At 45.6% G+C, this 20,740-nt stretch overlaps 1 protein-coding gene across 1 annotated transcript in view; it reads right to left on the bottom strand.

The window, feature by feature from the left end:
• The window catches only part of vps53 (VPS53 subunit of GARP complex), a 269,146-nt gene that overhangs the window by 213,065 nt on the left and 35,341 nt on the right, over positions 1-20,740 (bottom strand). The window lies entirely within an intron of this gene.

Below are 20,740 nucleotides of genomic sequence, written 5' to 3'. Positions count from 1 at the left end.
GTTATATACAGATCAAGATTCTGGTGCATTGTCAATAATTTAGATGGACTACATTTCCGTACCTACGACAAAATAGCCACACCACTGTATTATGAAAGTCTTGTAAAAAAATATATATTTTTTCACCCCTCCCTCCCTTCTCTGTTGTGGTCTCCCTACATTGAGCATCTTTGTCAGTCAGCAGTTACAACTGCAGCTATTCTCCACAGATTTTTCCTAAGTGCCAATGAGTCCAAAGATGTGCAGGAGGATTGGTCATGCAAAGTTGCCCTTAGTGTCCAAAGATGTGGAGGTTAGGTGGGGTTACAAAGATAGGGTGGGAGAGTGGGCCTAGGAGGGTTTTTTTTTTTTAAAAAGAGGGTCTGTGCAGGCTCCATAGAACTCCTTCAACGCAGAAGAATGCCATTCAGTCATCGAATATGCACCGCCCCTCTGAAAGAGCACTAAGCCAACTCTCCAGGCTTATCCCCGTAACCCCCACCCCTGCACATCGTTGGACTGTGGGAGGAAACCGGAGCACCCGGAGGAAACCCACGCAGACATGGGGAGAAAGTGGAAACTCCACACAAGACAGTCACCCAAGGCCAGAATTGAACCCGGGTCCCTGGTGCTGTGAGGCAGCAATGCTAACAACTGTGCCACCGCCTCGATGGGCCCTATGGCCACCTTCTGCACTGTACGGATTCTATGAGATTCCATGAAACAGCAAGCACAGTGGTAACACAATGCTTGAGCAGACTAACACTTTAAAAAAGCAACTGCATTTTATAATGAAGCATTATGAAAATTTGAGAATACTTCAACAGTGGTTAATTTAATTCCATTGCTTCTAAAAATGCTTCATGTTAACCAGTCATCTGTGGGGATCTGGTGTTTAGAAGAATCATTAACGAAAAGTAACAGGGTGTTAAAAGATATGTTGAAAGAGATGCAACCACCTTGTCAGCATTGAATTTATTTAAGTAACTTGCCACTATTTTACTCCTGTTATACACTATTGTGCAAGATTATTTTTTTTATAACATTGTTTTCCAGATTTGTGGCTCATCACAACCTTCCAACTAAAAGGCTTCATGAAGTTTTAATGCTTGTGTACAACATTGAAAAGTGGCATCTGGCTTTCATGAGAAAGCTCAAATTAAATGATCGGGTTACATGTGTTAGGTGGTCTTTGGACAATACACTGCAGACATGATCTTGCACATGTTTCAGGACACTGGATATTCCTCATATTGGGATGCTTAATTCAATCATTTGGTCAAGATGAGAATATATCAAACTTTGATTTATAAAACTACCCGATTGCTTGATTTGCAAATTTACTGTCTGATGCAGAACAGTGCCGAAAGTTTCAGGTTAAAATGTCACTACATGTTCAGTTAGCTAACGTCAGTACAATTACCCATGGGCATGGGAACGGAATGGGTGTTTCACTATTCACTCAGTACAACTATAAGCACAAGTATGCAGACATAGGCAAGTGACAAGTAAAGCTCGGTTACCAAGTGTCAGCTATGGTTCAGAGGGTTGCCTTTAAGTCAGAAGAATTGAGAATTCAAGTGCCATTTTAAAAACTTGGGCACTAAATCTAATGCTGCCACTCCAATGTCATACAGGCATTGGATTTTGGATGAAATGCTAAAATGAGGGCCCATCTACTCTCTCAGCTGTGCAGGCAAGATCCCACAGCACAATTTCAAAGACAGCTATCCCAGGTGTCCTGGCCATTATTTAACCTTCACGCAATGCCACTAAAACAGCAATGTAGTCATTAACACCATGACGTTTGTGGGAATTTGATTTGTGCAATTTGGCTGCCGTGTTTCCTACATTACCACAATAACTACACTTCAAAACTTCTCAGTTGATTGGAAAGCACATATAGACATCCTGAGTTTGTGAAAGGCACTGCATAAATGCAAGCCATTCTTTCTTTTCCTGAATCTGGTCAGTCGTATATATGTTGGTGTAGTACAAGGGTCTGGCACATACAAGGAAAGAGACAGAATATTAGCCAGATGAGGATTCCCTTAACCACTGTTGCTCGTTATGCTTTTCCTTAATTTGCTCTGTTTTAATTACCTTTGCTCAAGAGTCGCCAGGTATCTTTCTGATACCACCACAAGGTTCAAAGCCGAATACTGATCAATGACTCAATACGCCAGTTAATAAGTTTGAAATCAATGCACATTTATTTACACACACAGTCAATTATTACTCATGCACAAACTCTACTCACTAAACTACAACTAAAAGCCTATACTTAGCTTCGGGGGCCCACTCAGTCAGAGGAACAATGGCCGTTGTCCAGTTCTGATACTGCTGGCTTCGAACTGGTATAGAATAGTAGCTAGGTGCGCCTATCTCGTAGCGTGCGTTGACCTTAGACTTACTTGGCTGGTGCTTGGCGGCCTCTCGTCGCTGAGAGCCAAATGCCAAGGTGAAGATGGAGAAAATAAGAGAATAAGAGAGCAAACTGACCTTGGGGACTCTGCTTTATACACCAAGGGGTTTCGCGCCCTTCTGGGCGGACCTTGGACCATGTCCCAATCGTTTGTATCGATTCTCTCCAATAACGGGGTCATTCCCCAATCGCTGGGCAGGCTCTAGGTAACCGTTGGCCTTCATTTGTTTTAGTCTCCACTGGCGCCGGGGAGTCTGTCCTGGTACCGATTGTTTCAATGTTTCTATTTGTCCCGGGAGATAGCTCATTACTATGCTAATGGCTTGTAGTTTCAGTTCTGTCTGGGCTCTGCAGGTTCCAATCCACAGGAAACCTTGTACCTGCTTGTTTTTCTAGTGCTGTCCCTTTTTCCCTGTACTCTTTGTGAGTATCCATTTTGGAATTGGGAGGTGGCCACCCCAGGTGGCTACACCATCCAAAGTCACCAGGTTACATGGTCACCCTCATTTGTACTGTTACGCCACTCTCCCTCTCCCATCCTTCACCCAGCCCCTTCGATATTTTGTCATCCGCACTGCACCCCTGACCCCATTCGTTAATGGCACCTGGCATGTGATGTGAGGATCCTCTATCCTCACCACCCATTCCTGACAACCCTAGTCAGCAATAGGCTCTGTAACCCCTATCCTGTTTCCCCCAGTGGGTTGCCTCACTGGTGGGCCGTGTGTTTTACCAGCAGCAGGGCAGCAACTGGTTGTGTGGTGGAGACGGTCAATTGTGTGCTGCCAGCTGCCTCCACGCTTAGAGGCTTGTGTGCAGGCAGGTTCTACAGATGGGGGTGAGCAAGGGAAGTGTACATTTGCTGGGACCTAAACTGCAGTGATGTGGGGCCTGGGTGTGACACACATGTTGTGACAGGGAACTGGTCAAGTTTCCTGGCAAGATTTGGCTGGACAGGCAGGGTTTGCAGACTACCTTCTCGGATCCCTTCAACAGCCATGGCACCCAGGCCCCTCTTGTAAATACTTGCACCAATTCACCCCGGTATGACTCCCGCCGGAAGGGTGGAGCATCACGGAGAGGTGGAGCATTCAATGGGACTGAAGACAGTACACCCACACAGTAATGTAAGAGAGCACATTATCCGCACCCAGTGTCATTCTATTGTTGGACAGAGCCGTGTGTACCAGGAATCATGGAGACAGCTCCCTTTACTGTATATTGTTCTTAAGTGTTAACGGTCGTACAACTACGAAGACTTCTTCAAACCTACCGAACTGTAACCAACAGCCTACAACAGTTGACACGGAGAAGGACGAGCATGCCATTCATTTCACGATTTCCAGCTTGCAGTTTCACAGCTTCACCAATAGATGCATTTGCTGAACACTGGAGCCCATGCTCATCTTGGTCCAGAGAGGGTGGAGATATCGACTTCAAGGGAGGATTATCCCTCCTCCCAAACCCATTGGATTTTCCTGGGCAGTTTGGCCCCACTGATCTCTGCAGTGATTTGCATTTCCCACAGGGATTTGCCACAATACTCTTGTGTGTGCTGGGATTTGTATCTGAAGTCTCTTGCAGCAACTCAGACTAATTTATCACAGATCGACTGGGACATGCTGCACATGGTGGCTAACACGCCCTTCTCTTGACAGGAATAATACCAGAAGGATTACTAGCCCTGTGCACTAAAAGAGTTGATTTGCTTTAAAGGATTTAAAAATACATAAGCCGAAGTTTCAAATGTCACATTTTAATTTCCTAATAATCACTCCAATGTTAATTTGTCCTCACAAGAGATGAAATGTCTGGTTCAAATGTTGCTGGGCAACAGTTGAACTCCTCCTCACCTTTAACCTGTAATTTCCACATATCCATTCCAAAAGTAATGGTATTAGTGACAAACACTCGATATGTCAACTATCGCCATCTGGTTCTTATTCACAGCAAAAACATAATCTACAATAGACCAAACTGAAAAGGTGGACGCTACTCTTGATGGTTTCCGAATCCAATTTCAAAAGACATGTCATTAATAGGTCATGGTCGCAATGCGCTCAGTTTAGAACTTTTGCTTCAAAACATACATTCCCCGAATATTTCTCCCGCACTTTCATTCAAATAAATATTGCTTCAATTAAATTGAATAAAAATATAACTTAATCTGGCCTCTTAAGGTATCTTAAATGAAAAGCAAGTAATATGACTTTAGCAAAATCGTTTGAAAACAAAACATGCAGCAATTGCAACAGGCGAGAGGGAGTTTTTCATTTTTAAAAAAAACCATTCAGACCAAACCTCTTTCCAGAAGTGTTAACTTATTGCGGTTGGAAATTTTGACAAAATCTAGGTGATTCTGCATGCGAGCACGGAAGAATTTTGAAGCAATTGTGAATTTTATCTGTTTCAACAACAATGCTGCAAATCTGCAGATTAAACGGGTAATATTCTTTATCTCGTTTTAATCCCAATTTGAGCCTCACGCTGACTATGAATAGTGTCATTTCTGTTACCAACGGGCAACATTACAGTGAGTATCTCAATGCAGATCTGATCTGCACAAGTTAGCTGCCAATCTGCAATTGCTGCCAGCTATGTGTTAAATTGCTCCAGTTTGAGATCCGTCCAATCTCCTGCTCATTATTTGCTGGAATGAAACTAAGATTGGTTCCACTTCAGTTCCATTCCCATTCTCCAGTCTGGCCTCTTTACACTGCCAATGAAGCTGTTAGAATGTAGCCTGGTCAGCCACTGGCTCCTCACAGCCCCAGCTTCATTCCTTTGTGAAACTATAACGGCTCCAGTTATTTTCCAGTCAGCCTACCGTAGCAGAACGCCAACGCAATGGATACTTCCCTGTAAGAGCATTATCCTTCATTTATATACCCCATTCAACCATAGGGCATCAGGAAGATAAATCACCAGCAATAAAGCGTGACACATCAAAACAAAGGAAATCAAATCACAAGATATGAGCATATTTAACTTCAGACCCGTCCCCCCCCCCCCCCGAATTTTGGGGTGAGACCGACGCAAACACGGGGAGAATGTGCAAACTCCACACCGACAGTGACCCGGGGCCGGGATCGGACCCGGGTCCTCGGCGGCATGCGGCGGCAGTGCTAACCACTGCGCCCCTGTGCCGCCCTATCAAATTTAAATCTGCACAACGTTTCACCCATCTTCTCCAGAATCAGTTCATTACAGTACTGGAGCAACTATCTTATCTTACATTCCATGGTTTACATCCAGCGCTAGATGCCTCATTCAGTTCCATGTTTTGGTGATGCCAGCAGCTCAGGAACTGTTGTGTTTCTCAGTTTGTACATTTTACGTTCACTTTTAATTACCCTCCATTCTGTTTATGACTAGATATGTAGTTTTCCTTTTCGCAAGCTATTTTTCTTTTTTTTTTTAAACTTGCCTTCTCTGCAACTACTTGGGAGAGGCAGAAAGGGTGAGAAATTCCCTCCAATCTCATCATGCTTGACCGTGATCAATTTTTATATTCGTGTCCTCAAAGCTGCTTTTATAAGACCATAAGACATAGAAGCAGAATTAGGCCACTCGACCCATTAAGTCTGCTCCGCCATTCAATCATGGTTGATATTTTTCTCATCCCCATTCTCCTGCCTTCTCTCCATGACCCTTGATCCCCTTATTAATCAAGAAACTATCTATCTCTTGTCTTAAAGACACTCAGTGAATTGGCCTCCACAGCCTTCTGCGGCAAAGAGTTACACAGATTCACCACCCTCTGGCTTAAGAAATTCCCCCTCATCTCTGTTTTAAAAGATCGTCCCTTTAGTCTGAGATTGTGTCCTCTAGTTCTAGTGTTTCCTACAAGTGGAAACATCCTCTCCATTTCCACTCTATCCAGGCCTCGCAGTATCCTGTAAGTTTCAATAAGATCCCCCCTCATTCTTCTAAACTCCAACAAGTACAGATCCAGAGTCCTCAACCGTTCCTCATTTGACCCGCTCTTCATTCCAGGGATCATTCTTGTGAACCTCCTCTGGACCCTTTCCAAGGCCAGCATATCCTTCCTTAGATACGCAGCCCAAAACTGCCCACAATACTCCAAATGGGATCTGACCAGAGCCTTATTTAGCCTCAGAAGTACATCCCTGCTCTTGTATTCTAGCCCTCTCGACACGAATGCTAACATTGCATTTGGCTTCCTAACTGCCGACTGAACCTGCACGTTAACCTTAAGAGACTCTTGAACAAGGACTCCCAGGTCTCTTTGTGCTTCTGATTTCCTGAGCATTTCCCCATTTAGAAAATAGTCTATGCCTCCATTCCTCCTTGCAATGTGCATAACCTCACACTTTTCCACATATGACGGCCCAGATGGTGGGAGAATTAGCCAACTGTGACATTCGCCCAAACTTAGCTTTGTGGAGTGCAACTGGCCACCTTATAATCTGAGCACACCGTGCAACCATACGTTTTGCTAGTGCCCGACAAGCTACAATATATTTTTGCTGTGTCCATATGCGGATAAGACAGAATCGTGGTGTGTGCCTGTGTGTCTCTGGATGTCAAAGTTACCATCCAAATTAACACTGCCTCCACTACCCTCCCCACAAAGACTGGCAGCAGTCCGGTTAATTTCCTCTTTTTTTTTTAGTTGAACTCCAATTATTGAAAAGCTCACATTTAGAACCTGTAGTCATTTTTCAAAAGTTGCTGCTGAAATCAATGAGAAAAATATCTTAAAGACAAATTACAACTCGGCAGGCTGTTTAGAATCCCAATCTTCAGACGACTGAACCACCGCATACCTTCTTTATAAAAAGAACAATTGTCCCTTTACTATCTGCAAACCATGCATATCCTGAAAATAACATAATGCTTTCCAGGTTACAATAACACCCCCTGGCATTGTGTTCACAATAAAACTTCTGTGACCCTTAAACCACAATGACCACTATTGAGAGAGATTCAAAATGGTCTTTTATATGCAGAAGTTATAAGTTTCGAGTTGTTCCACACAGGCCCTACTCCAATCTATCGCACTGATTTTTTTAAATTATTAGAACATCCCTTAGATTATCATGGTCATCTTTACTTCTAGGAAATTGAAGAATAATTTCCCCTTCGCATCCATTGTTTTTATAAAACTGCATTTAAACAAAGTTCATTTTCCACATAGTGAGCGTGATTTAATGGGAAAATTTCGGTGTCATTTTGGGCCCGATTGGCAGAGTGTTTCTTGATGGCCGCATTGACGAGTTGCGTCCCGTATTTAAAGGCACTTAGTGCCGGAAATGAGCCCCTCATTAGCTTCTCACCATTATTGGCTCCCGTGCCGTCTTATTCACCAAACTCATGCCTCAGCAAGGGGAGCTGCTATTAACCATTCCCTCGCCACTCATTTAAGTCAATGAGCAAGCATGGTAAGGCGCAGACCTGCTCACCGCTTTGGGGTGCCAACCTGGCAAGTCTTTTCAACGTTGTGGCTGCGAGATGGGACATCCTGTTCCCCCGAGGGTCACCAATACCACCTGGGAGTCAGTGGCAGCGGCTGTCAGTGGGTGGGGGCAGCGGCTGTCAGTGGGTGGGGACCACGGCAGAGGGCCTCAATATCATGTCCTGGTTGCTGAGGGGCATGATGCAAGTGGACATTGCCAGGGCAAGGCAGAGCATGGGCCAGTCACTGAGGACCATCACGGAAGGCATCAACACCATGGTTTCAGACAATGGGAAGCCACCAGGCCTGGCAGAGCCAGGTGACGCAGAGACCTCCGAAGCGCACTCTGGCTGCCCCTCCATTCCATGGAGACCCCAGGGCCCTACAGGCACAGTCAGGGAGGACGACGTGCTGGAGGCCAACACGGTCTGCTACCAAGAAGACAACAGTGGTCTCCAGTTCTTCAAAATCCCTTGCACCCGACAACGACGCATCAAGGGTAGTGGGCAGAACGGGGCAGCACGCGATGCCACCAGTAGGTCAGTCAGGGTCCTCGGCTCCAGGTCCTCCACAGGGCACAAAAGGCAGCAGGCTGCCTCCACCTCTGATGTGCATCCTGGAGGCACACCTAGACCTAGCAGTAGAACACGTCAGATCAAGAAGATTGAGGATTACTGAGTGGACACGGGGTAGGGTGGGTCACACTCTGCTGCCAGGGGCAATGAAAATGTCCAATGTCCACTATTAAAACATGATCCACCTGATACATGTGAAGCTTCTGTCACATCAATCTTCACAGCAGGCCTGCCTGCACCCCCACCCTCTGTCGCCCTCCGCGCCCCTCAGTGGTCTAAGGTCAAAGGCCCCCCAATGCAGACCCCCATTCAGAGGATATGTGGGAGTGCGCTGTCAGTAGGTCCTGCAGGGTCTTCTTGCTTCAAACCAGATTGCCGCCTGGACTCATACGTCCACCTGAGCCCAGTGTTCCAGGTATTTAGAAAAATGTGTCCTTCTTTCCGGCTACAGAAAAAAAAGGAACCAGCAACCACAGCCTCCAGGTATTTGCAGCCACAAGCAGCAAATATACCCTGCAGCTGTGAAGTGCTCTCACAAATAACAAGGCCACTTCCTTATTAGCAATAGCCTTCAGCTGTGAAGCTTGAGGCTGCTCACAGTCAAAAAGAGTTAAGACCATAAGACATAAGAGCAGAATTAGGCCACTGAGCCCATCAAGTCAGCTCTGCCATTGAATCATGGCTGACATTTTTCTCATCCCCATTCTTCTGCCTTCTCCCCATAACCCCTGATCCCCTTATTGATCAAAAACCTATCTATCTCTGTCTTAAAGACACTCAGTGAATTGGCCCCCACAGCCTTCTGCGGCAAAGAGTTCCACAGATTCACCACCCTCTGGCTTAAGAAATTCCCCCTCATCTCTGTTTTAAAAGATCGTCCCTTTAGTCTGAGATTGTGTCCTCTAGTTCTAGTGTTTCCTACAAGTGGAAACATCCTCTCCATGTCCACTCTATCCAGGCCTCGCAGTATCCTGTAAGTTTCAATAAGATCCCCCCTCATTCTTCTAAACTCCAACAAGTACAGATCCAGAGTCCACAACCGTTCCTCATATGACAAGCTCTTCTTTCCAGGGCTGTGTCCTGGATGTTTTTGATAGGACAGACAGACAGCAGCTGTAGTTTCCTCTGTTATGGGTATCCACAATGTTTAAAGATGGCTTGAAGGCCTCATGGACAAAAAGCCCCACAGCCACCCCCCCCTCCCCATTCTGACCCCTGACCTGAAACCACTCGCCGAGCATTGTGGCCTGCATGTCTGAAAACGCAAATGCTACTCACTTCCTCAGTTCACGAGTTTTTGCACCAGCTTCACATTTTGGAAACGGAGTACTAAACGACTCCTGCGTGATGTCACGATTTTTAGGGTGGGGAGTGGGGGCTAACTGGTGTTGGGCCCACCAACCTTGGATGCTGTGAAGATCGGGAAACCGGCCCAACATGGATTATGTGACTCAATCGGGATTTAAAAGGTGGGCTCGTAAGGAGTTCCTGCTGTGAAGGTATGTAAGGCAGGAAGTGCATGGAGGTGCTGCATCACATGGAGGGGACGTCAATCAATAGTCAGAAATCTGAAGAAGTCGTGTGAACTCGAAACGTTAACACCCTCTCTCCACAGATGAGACCAGACCTGCTGAGTTTTTCCAAAGTTTCCTGTTTTTCCAACATTCACAACCAACTGTATTAGTTGTCCGACGAGTTGCTGACACTGGAAGAGATGGCCCATCATTGGCTTTCCTTAGGAAAAAAACACTCATCGCTGCCATAGTGATGAAGGAGCGCACTCTACCAAGTTAAGGCTGGAAATGCTTCACAAGACAGCCATGGAGATGGCAGCTTCTTGGCAATGTCAACTGCTCACAATCTTCCGTACTGACTCACGATCGTATTATGCCTTAGAGGATGACTGATATACACCACATTTGGCACAATCCTTTGTCATTCCACCTACCCTCATTCCGCCCATCTCTCAGGGTGTGGTCATGCACTTGGCCAGGACTCGCACAGCTACACACAGTAAAAAATCTTACAGCACCAGGTTAACCTGAATTCTTACTGTGCCCACCCCAGTCCAACGCCGGCATCTCCACATCATAGCTACACACCAACATGGCACAACAGTATGACTGTTGGGTAGCTGGGTAGTTTGTGGCCATTTGGATGTTACAGGAACTAAATTGGTGCATTCATCCAAAGTAGACCCATTGCCACCACCTGCCACATTTGCACCCCCACCATGACCACCAACATTAGGCACCGATGAGGTAGAGAATATGGTTTGTGTATTGATGTCAGTTCACTGAGCAGAAGGTAAAGCTGCTAAGAGGGCGAGTGTAAAGATTAGGTTGTATGAAAAGGATGGAATAATTAGGGTAAGAAGGAAATGGCATTTGCTCTCACAATGTGAAGGGTTATGTACTTGTGTCTCACACAGGTCCCAATGCACTTGCTCACAGTGCCTGCCCCTAACCTCAGGCCACCTTATCCCTCAGGCATTGGGATCTTGATACCATCCGGGGCAAACTATCTACCACCTTTAAACATTCCCACCACTGATGCATAGGGGCAGTAGTGTGTGCCATCTACAAGATTCACTGCAGAAACTCACCAAGACTTCTCCAAAATCACCTTCCAAACCCATGACCTCGACCACCGAGAAGGCCAATGCAGATGCAAAACACCACAGCCTGCAAGCCCTCCAAGTCACTCACCATCCTGACTTGAAACTATATTAGCACTCCTGCACTGCCGCTGTGCCAAAATCCTGGAACTCCGTCGCCAACAGCACTGTGGATGCATCTACACCACATGGACTGCAGCGATTCAAGAAGGCCACTCACCACCATCCTCTCAAGGGGAATTAGGGAACGGTAATTAAAATGCTGTCTCAGCCAGCAATGCCAACGTCCCGTGAAAGACACAAATGGCTGAAGCATCAATATTAACTTGCATTTACATACAACCTTTAATGTGGTGAAACAGCTCAAACAAAATCTGGCACAGAGCCACCAAAAGAGACTTTGGGATAGATGACCAAAAGCCTGGTTGGAGGTAGTTTATAAGGAGGGGCGAGAGAGGTAGGGAGGCAGAGAGGTTAAAGGAGGAATTCCAGAGCTTGGGGCCTCCCCACCTGAAGGCTTGGCTGCCAATGCTGGAGCAACTAAAATCAGCAATGGGCAAAGGGACCAGAAATGGAGGAGCACTTGGTTCTTGGAGGGTGCAGGGTTGGACAAGATTAGAGATAGAGAGGGCTGGAACCATGAAAACAAGGCTGAAATTTTCAGAATCGAGACACTCCCAAATCAGGACGAAACGCAGGTCAGCGAGCACAAGGGAATAGGTGATCAGGCCTTTATACAAGTTCGTTTACAGGAGCAGAGTTTTGAATGAACTCACGTTTACGGAGGGTGGAAGATGGGAGGCCAGCCAAGAGAGCACTGAAATAGCCATGTCTAAAGGTAACAAGGTCATGGTTGAGGGCTTCAGTAGCTAGTGAGCTGAGGCAGGGATGGAGTGAGGTGATGTTAAGGTGAAGATGAGCGGGCATGTTGATGGAGTGGATGTATAACTGAAACATTAACTTCGGCTGATGGAGCAGAAATTGATATATATGATAAGTGGTGTAGGAGCAGACATTGCATGCTGGGACATATCACTGGAGGAGATCATGGTTGCAGGAAGACGTCAGACCACGTAGAGATCCAAAAATGAGAATCAACGTCAATTTCTGAGACACAGAGAGACAGTGAAGCTCAGCAACAACTGTGTGATGGCAATGTGGGTGACAGAGTGGGCCACGGCATATAGATGACTTGCAGTTTATTAAGCAAGAGTACACCCATACTTGTAATTTGGGTTATTTAACAAGAAACAAATCAAGTGCAAGCAGGCTGTTCAATGGTGGCATTGTTCGAGGCCTGGGACCAGACAACCTGCGTCCCTGATCAATATTAATACATGGCACAGTGGCAGCTGGTGTGAGAGTATAAAACAGTGAAAATAAGAATGCAAAATGGGAAGGGAATAACAAGTTTTTCTAAAGGCAAACAACAAAATCTTGGGTAACAGCGCAAACCGAGGGAAAACAGCAGTCATGTCTATAACAAAAGCAGCGGTGCAATGGTTATCAAGCTCTGCTAGTGTTGTCGAAATTGGTGGCTTCATGGTAAGTTGTGAAACTGAATAATTAATTTGTGGATCAGGACCAGCAAGTAGATGACTGCGAAAAAACGCTGAATTCTTGTAACAATCAAACTGGTTCATGATATCCTTCAAGGAAGGGAATCTGCCGCGGTGATTGATTCTTAATATCCTTGAGGCAACCAAGCAACTCACCCAATTGTAATAGCAATCAAAGGCATCAAGGAGTGGGTAATAAATGTCGGCTAATCAAGGTCAATTAAATTGCAATGGCATTTGTGGGGTTTTTTTTAAATACTAGTTTGCCATCAGTGTAAATTGAACTTTAGAGGTTATAATGTTAGCATGTGGGCAGCACGGTGGCACAGTGGTTAGCATTGCTGCCGACGGCGCTGAGGACTCGGGTTTGAATCCCGGCCCTGGATCACTGTCCTTGTGGAGTTTGCACATTCTCCCCGTGTTTGCGTGGGTTTCGCCCCCACAATCTAAAAATGTGCAAGCTAGGTGGATGGGCCATGTTAAATTGCCCCTTAATTGGAAAAAATAATACTCTAAATTTATTTTTAAGAAGAAGAAAAAAAAATGTTAGACTGACGTTTTTTTTGAATTATTGCAGGGCGAGAACGTGAAACTAGCACAAACACCAGTGGGAACAAAAAAATTAACTGTCTGTTCCTGACATCAGGACTTGAAAACCCGTTTATTCATCACTCCAAAACCAAATAGAACGTTGTCACCTCACAGTTAATTCAACAATGGAAGCTCTGTTCGGAGTGAAAGCCACATCTGGAAGCAGTAACATGTGTGAAGACAGTCCAGTAAACTGATCCGCTCCTCGTTTGTTTTTTCTCGGTCCCACTTCCTGCGGGATTTACACTACTTCCCGGGATGGTACAGTTATCAGGCTCAGAAAGGAATCTCAAACAGCTTTTGTACTGACTACAACCTGACCCATCCACAGATGCACTGCAGCCCCTGCCTGTCATTCTATTTAAGTTTGAATAAGGCAAGATCGCCAATGCCCTCTCTGGGAGTTTGCAGAGTTGTACGAGGGCCACTGCATCAGCCATTGGGAAGGTTTGCTCTTTGATATAGACGTGATAACTGCTGACACGTGAATTGATGTGATACGGCTTTGTGGGAGGGAATTTCTTTCAAATTCCACGTGATAATTTTCATCGCTGTGCATCTCTAGTTACAAACTGATGCAATCCTACCTTGGCCCTTTAAATTGTGGCAGTCTGGGCCACAGAGCTACAGCTCTCCACGCTACATTATCAAGCAGTTAAAGGCCAGCTCTGATATGAAAAATGAACATGACAATCTTACTTCCCTAATCCCAAAGACAAAATCTTACCTTCTCCTGTCTAACATATGATTAATAAGCATTGTAAAGGATCAGGACAGGGTGACATTTATACTTTCCAACGCTGTGGGAGTCCATTGTTTATTATGCTAAAGCACCGTAGACATAAATTATACAATCGTTCTTAAATTTGAATTTTGAAGCCAATTCCAAATTGGGCACATTTCCAATATTGACCTGACAATGTCTGTACCCACACGGGCACTTCAAAGCACAAAATTTACCATTCACATGGTGAGGTGATCCTTCCTGTCTGTGAGGAGTCTACACGTTCTCCCCATGTGTGTGGGGGTTTCCTCCGGTTTCCTCCCACAGTCCAAAGATGTGCGGGTTAGGTGGATTGGCCATGATAAATTTTCCTTCGTGTCCAAAAAGGTTAGGAGGGGTTATTGGGTTACGGGGATAGGGTGGAAGTGAGGGCTTAATGTGGGTTGGTGCAGACTCGATGGGCCGAATGGCCTTCCTCTGCACTGTATGTTGTGTGTACATGGGCTTGTGCAAACCAGAGTTACACAGCCATCCGCAAATTCACGTACTTCCCTCATGCCCTCAGCTGCCAGGAGTTTAATTCCTCACGCCAAAGCACAGACAGCAGTAGGACAGCGTTATAACCCACATGAAACTTATGGGGACAGACCAATTAGCCTCCTCGCGAGCCTCGTGGAATACGAGCTTCCGTGCTGGACGAAATGGGCCCCTGCATAAAAGCCGGCCCAGATGGGAGCCGAGTATGGGTAGTCCCGGCTGGGACCTGGCATGTACTGTGTATATAGTTTACTACGTAATAAAATAAGTTTCTTTAGGCCTCTCATTTTGGACTCCCTGTGGCCACTAAAGACAGCACCACAAGTGACAAACACCAAGAACATTAGCAGGCCTTTTACACCTTATCCGGAATCCTCAGTAATAAGGGATGCAATTTAACTGGAAAATAATTTATGTCCAGTTTTGGGCGCGTTTAGCTATTTCTTTTGGACTCGGGAAGTTTCTCTCCACTGAAGCCACACTTAAGAGTCGTTAAGGCTCCTCGCACATCGGGGTGCCCTTTTGTCTAGCTGCCCCGATCTCTCTCTCTCTCTCTCTCTCTCTCTTCCCCCCCCCCCCCCCCCCCCCCCCCCCCCCCCCCCCCCGCCCCCGCCCCTTCAGCTCCCCCTCACCCCAGTAAAAACCCCCTGGGGCCCGATTCCTGGGAGTGCCAACCTGGCACCTGGGCACCCTGGTAATGTCCCTGTCAACCTGACAGTGTTACCTGAGCACCCTGGCAGTGCCAAGATGCCATGAATGCCGGATTCTCCTGCCGTCATATGCTGGGTTATTCAGCAATAAGAGAACCACACCGTGAAGCCAAGAGCAGCAGCAGCAAGCAATTTGCAGCAAAACTAGAAAATCAGGAATGGCATCCCAGATGAATTTTTCCTTTTTAGCTTGGGGGCATCACCATAGGAACATAGGATGTAGGAGCAGAAGTAGGCAATTCAGCCCTTTGAGCCTGCTCCGCCATTCAATCAGATCATGGCTGATCTCTTCCCGATCTCAAATCCATCTCGCTCAGATTCCACTGTAGTATGGGGCAGCGAGTTCCACAAATTCACCACCCTCGGGGAGAAGTAGTTCCTCCTCATCTCAGCTCTAAATCTACCGCCTCTAAACCTATATCCATGTCCACTTGTTCTGGATTTCTCCACAAGGGGGAACATTTGGTCTACGTTTACTTTATCAATTCCTTTTAGTATTTTATATACCTTGATCAGAGCGCCTCTCCTTCTTATAAACTCCACCGAATGTTAGTCCAAACAGTTTAATCTCTCCTCATATGTCAACCCTTTAACCCCAGAATCAATCCAGTGAACCTCCTCTGAACTGCCTCCAATGCCATCACATCTTTCCTCAAATAAGGAGACCAAAACTGGACACAATACTCCAGATGTGGTCTCGCCAACACCTGATACAATTGCAATAACACTTCTCCACTTTATACTCCAATCCTTTTGTAATAAACGCTGGTGTTCCATTTGCCTTTTTAATTACATGCTGTACCTGCATACCGACTTCCTGCGATTCACGAACAAAGACACCCAGATCCCTCTGCCCAGATGCATCTTGAACCTTCTTTCCATTTAGATAATAATTTGCCTTTTGATTTTTTCAGCCAAATGGATAACCTCATGCTTATCAACATTAAACTCCATCTGCCAAACTTTGGCCCAATCTCCTAACCTATCCAAAGCCGTCTGCACAATCTTCATCTCCTCTTCACTGCCTGCTTTCCCACCTATTTTAGTATCGTTAAAGTCATCACATTACTGTCACTAACATCAGCTAATTTTGCACAGATCAGAGTGTGTGTGTGTATTTTTATATATATGCACACGCACACATATAACTGCTACAAATGAATTCAGCTTTTCTTTGCTTAGTGATGGTATTATGTCACATGTTACAATATCTCACATTGTCCTTTGAAAGCACACAAAATATGGAAACAATTAAACTATTTCCACACTTTTCTTGGCATTTTGTCACTTACATATATTTTTTTAAAATTAGGCTATAAATATTTATAGCCTGCTCTCTATTGCTTAATCGGCTTTCTTTCTTTTTAAACACTTCTAGGTTATGGCTACTGGCGAAGCGAAGGAGTGGTTCTCCCAGACGGCTTCACCGGTTCCCCGTCTCACCAAAAACAAGGTTCCAGTTAAATGCACTAACGTTATGAGCAGATCGGCAGATACGGCAGATCGAAATGCTTAGATTGAAAGAGCGGCTTCTAATAAATATAGGGTTGCGTGCACGTGCAAAGGGAGCTCAGTGTTCCCAAAACGTGTCTTGCAACAGGCGGAGAAATAACAAAGAGCAATGACAGGGGACAGTGCTCGTACCACTGTCCTGTAACCAGACAAGCAAGGGGGAAAAAGGCCTGTAGAGTTTTGTATTTCATTCTAACAAACGCAAGCTTGCATATTTGCACAAAGGAATTTAAAACTACCGGATGCTCCCTGTTTTAATAATAGGTCCCCAAATAGGAAAACCTTTCAGTATCTGTTTTTTGCACTGGCATTCTTATAGAATATGAGCATCTCCATATGGATGAGGGAACTGCACTCGTCTCAAAGGTTTAGACGAGATCAGAACACTTTGACTAAATTACAGCCTTAAAATCACTTATATGCAGCCAGCAGGAGAGAGAAGGCTGATGGTTAACATTCTGCAGATGAGCTACATGGGTCCTTCAGCCCCAGAAAGCAACTTGTAGGAAGAATTCTTGCTGATCGGTATAGTTAAAAGCCTTGCATCTTGCACATGCTCTTGACTGTGGGCTAATGACTGCCCTAGCTGAAATAGAGATTTAGCCATTATCCAACTGCTGAGATGTGAGTCAATAAAAACCAACTGGATTCAAACAGCTAGTTTTAGTCATGTTAATAGCAGAAAATATACAAGCAAATTGTTCATTTTTTTTAAAAATCAAATAGCTGGAATGACTACTTTAAAAATGTTGTAAAGTTGGTGTGATCGGCATCTTCAATTTGTCTCCTGGTTAAAAATTAGCCTTTAAACCAACATTTGAACAAAATGCATATTCTTATTCAGTTACCACTTGGAGACATAGAACATAGAACATACAGCACAGAACTGGCCCTTCGGCCCTCAATGTTGTGCCGAGCCATGATCACCCTACTCAAACCCACGTATCCACCCTATACCCGTAACTACGGGCAATTTAGCATGGCCAATCCACCTAACCCGCACATCTTTGGACTGTGGGAGGAAACCGGAGCACCCGGAGGAAACCCACGCACACAGGGGGAGGACGTGCAGACTCCACACAGACAGTGACCCAGCCGGGAATCGAACCTGGGACCCTGGAGCTGTGAAGCATTTATGCTAACCACCATGCTACCCTGCCCTGAGGATTAGGGATCAAACGAGGTTGGGAAAGAAGGAGTTCTCCATTTCCTCACATGTGCACTGGGTTTATTCCTGCATTGACTTTTTCATAGTGGGTAAGGTGCTGCTCCCTGGGATGGTAGGGTTGGAATATTCGGCGTTTTCCAAATCTGACCATGCTCCACACTATGTGGATTTGTGGTTGGAGGGGGGTTGCTAGCGATCCCCGTGGAGGTTGGATGTGACATTGCTAGCAGATAAAGGGGCATGCGAGAGGATAGCCATTGCTATCGGAGCGTAGGTGGAACTTAATAAGAGTGATGTCTCACCTTCCACGTTCTGGGAGGCATTAAAGAAGGCGATTAGTGGGGAGCTGATCTTGATTAAGGCTCACATGGATAAGGCAGGAAGAACAGAGAGACAGAAGTTGGCAGAGGCTATTCTAGTGTGGACTGGTAATACTCAGCTCCCTCCCCCCCTCTTTGATGGATAAGGTAGTGTCTTTGGATGAGGTAGGGAAGGGAAGATCTCTGATATTTATGGGCCGTTGATGGAGAGAGGGATGGCTTTGCTGGAGGAGATAAAGAGAAAATGGGAGAAGAGTTGGGCTGTACATTTGATGGAGGCCCTACACAGGGTAAACTCTACCTCATGTGCAAGGATGAGCCTAATCCAGTTTAAAGTGATGCTCAGAGCACACATGATTAAAACATGCATGAATGAGTTTTTTCCCCAGAGGTGGAGGACCGATGCGAGCGTTTTCCAAGGGGGGCTGGCAAACCACTTGCACATGTTTTGGTGTTGCCCTAAATTAGGGAAGTTCTGGGAGTACTCTTTCGAGAATATCTCAAAGTTTGGGGGTAACGGTTGCGCCGTTCCCGTGGGTGGCAATATCTGGGGTTTCAGATAAACCAGAGCTGCAGGAGGGAATGGACTGATGATTTGGTTTTTGCCCATCTGATAGCCTGGAGGAAACTCTGCTAAGGTGCGGGTATCGGAGCCGTCTAGAGCAACGATTTGGGTGGGGGAACCTATCAGAATTTTTGCATCTGGAGAAAATTAAGTATGCCATTAAGGGGTCGGAGGAGGAGGGGTTCTGTTCGAGGTGGAGACTGTTTATCTACTTCTTTAAGAACTGGTAGTCATCAGAAAGTGGGGGGGGGGGATGTTTGCACAAAAGGGGGACATATGGGGTGGGTTGTTTGTTTATTGCAAAAATTGTATGAAGTTAAGTGATTATTGTGTATATTGTAAAATCGGAAATGTTCTGAATAAAAATATATATATATTTTTAAAAGAGTTACCTCTTGAAGAACTTTTATACAGCCATGAAGGAGTCCACACCAAGTAGTTCAAAGAAACTTTGTTTATTTGCAATAACTATTATATATATATTACACAGTAGATCCCAACTGGATCTGCCTTGTGCCAAACTGGGTGGCTTTATATACTGTACATCTGTTTATCCTTTAGAGATGCCTAGCCCTTTAAGGGGGAGCTTGTATTCTGCAAGGTTCACGGGGAAGTTAATTGTTTCCACCCAGTAAGGTATTTGCAGGTTATAACAAGAACCCTCATGATGTGTCAGGAGCAGGATGACCAATTTGGCGTGTGGAGAGTCATACTGGACTTCAAACATTTAACCCTGTTTTTCTCTCCAAAGATGCTAACAGACCTGCTTATTTTTTCCAGCTCTGTTTATATTATGCTCAATTCACTGTATTTGGTTTGATTACCAATTGGACATTATTAACCACTTCAGCTCCAATGCTTTGCTTCCAACCAATAGGCTGCAGTTCACACTGCCTCATTTTGGCTCCACCTACCAATTCTGTTTAGTTGCTACAACTGAACCCCACCCATGCATGCCACAGTTCCATCTGACCCATTTCCCTTGGGTCCTTCAGTGGCCTGATCCTGATCCCCCTGGAACCATTCGCACTCCAACACAACCGAAGGTGCTTTAAAATGCTTCTTACTCCACCCGTTTACTCACTGAGTATAGTGGAAGGGACGAACTCTGCTAATTAGTGTGAAACCACAGGTCAAGAGACCTTGGAGCAGGAACAAATTAGATCTGGTCAGGGTGAGTGGATTGCAAACAGATGTGGTCAGATGGAAGATGACTGGGAAACACTCTGGATTGTGCATCATGTATTGTGAAAGTCTCCTACTTGCACGCCTCATGAGCCTTTCAGGCCACTTTGTCAGCCTGTTAGCTGACTCAGCCACACTAATACCTGTTGATGGGCTTGTTCACTTGCTTGTCTGAACAAAGCCTACCTGTCAGCTTTCCTGACTCAGGTGCTCCCTGGCCCACGTGTTAACCTACGTGCCTGCAGTGTGCAAATGATTCCTCGCCCTGCCTGCATAGTTGCAAGTCCAGTTTGAGGGCTTCCCAATCCATCCCAAGTCGTTCTACCAAAATGTGAAAAATGAAAGGAAAGGCTGGACAAGATGAAGAAAGGGAAAGAATGAATGCCAAGGAAATAAGAAAAAGTGACAATTGAAAGAAAGCGTAACAAAAGAGGAGGACAAGAGAAACAAGTGAAGGAGGACATGTAAGAGGCAGGAGAGATAGAAGAAATGGCAAGAAACTGAGAGGCTGACAAACAATTACATAGAACATACAGTGCAGAAAGTGGCCATTCGGCCCATCGAGTCTGCACCATCCCACTTCAGCCCTCACTTCCATCCTATCCCTGCAACCCAATAACCCCTCCTAACCTTTTTGGTCACTAAGGGCAATTTATCATGGCCAATCCACCTAACCTGCACGTCTTTGGACTGTGGGAGGAAACCGGAGCACCCGGAGGAAACCCACGCAGACACGATGAGAACGTGCAGACTCCGCACAAATAGTGACCAACGGGGAATCGAACCTGGGACCCTGGCGCTGTGAAGCCACAGTGCTATCCACTTGTGCTACCGTGCTGCCCTGTAAAAACACA

Source organism: Scyliorhinus canicula, chromosome 12 (genome assembly GCF_902713615.1).
Source record: "Scyliorhinus canicula chromosome 12, sScyCan1.1, whole genome shotgun sequence".
In the NCBI taxonomy this organism is placed as follows: domain Eukaryota; kingdom Metazoa; phylum Chordata; class Chondrichthyes; order Carcharhiniformes; family Scyliorhinidae; genus Scyliorhinus; species Scyliorhinus canicula.
The sequence above is the reverse complement of the archived record's forward strand: the minus strand, read 5'-3'. Positions and strand labels throughout refer to the sequence as shown.